The 602-nt window shown below is 43.4% G+C and overlaps 1 non-coding gene across 1 annotated transcript; it reads right to left on the reverse strand.

The window, feature by feature from the left end:
* Positions 1 to 225: 225 nt before the first annotated feature.
* Positions 226 to 307, reverse strand: Trnas-aga (transfer RNA serine (anticodon AGA)). The gene has a single exon. It is a non-coding gene; the product is annotated as a tRNA-Ser (tRNA).
* Between the last annotated feature and the right edge of the window lie 295 nt (positions 308 to 602).

The following is a 602-nucleotide window of genomic DNA, read 5'->3' on the forward strand; positions in this document are numbered from 1 at the left end:
ATCGCTCGAGGTGGTGCTTTGCATGTGAGTGCAAATGCAAAAAACCACCTAAAGACACTCTTCTGCTAACTTATCCTCGCCGCCATTGAGGTTTTAATGCTTATCAATTTCCCCTTTTGCAACAATGAGAAGCAACTTAGGTGAGTGAGAGTAGTAGTACAGCAGGGGATGTTTTATGCAAAAGACTATTGGATTTTTTTTTTGTTGTGGTGTTGGTGGTGGAGCTGCCACCGGTAGGATTCGAACCTACGCTCCCAGAGGGAATCTGATTTCTAGTCAGACGCCTTAACCGCTCGGCCACGGCTGCTGTACATATCTTGGTCTTGGCGGAACCAACGGAACAAATGAAAACGTCTGAAAAATAGATCTCATTTTCTTTCATTTTCCGTGCATTTTGTGCACCCCTTCTAGCTTGTAATTGATCACGATTCCCACGCACCCCTTCTAGCTTGTAATTGATCACGATTTAGAGGAAGATGGGCTTTTCATTGTTCATCCCATTATCGAACTCTGACATCTTCTTTCAACCTTGTCAAAGCTCGGACATTAAGCAATTACTTATTCTTATCAGCGCTAACGTAGGTGACTTGGGTTGATTTGTA

Source organism: Anopheles aquasalis, chromosome 2 (assembly GCF_943734665.1).
Source record: "Anopheles aquasalis chromosome 2, idAnoAquaMG_Q_19, whole genome shotgun sequence".
NCBI lineage: Eukaryota > Metazoa > Arthropoda > Insecta > Diptera > Culicidae > Anopheles > Anopheles aquasalis.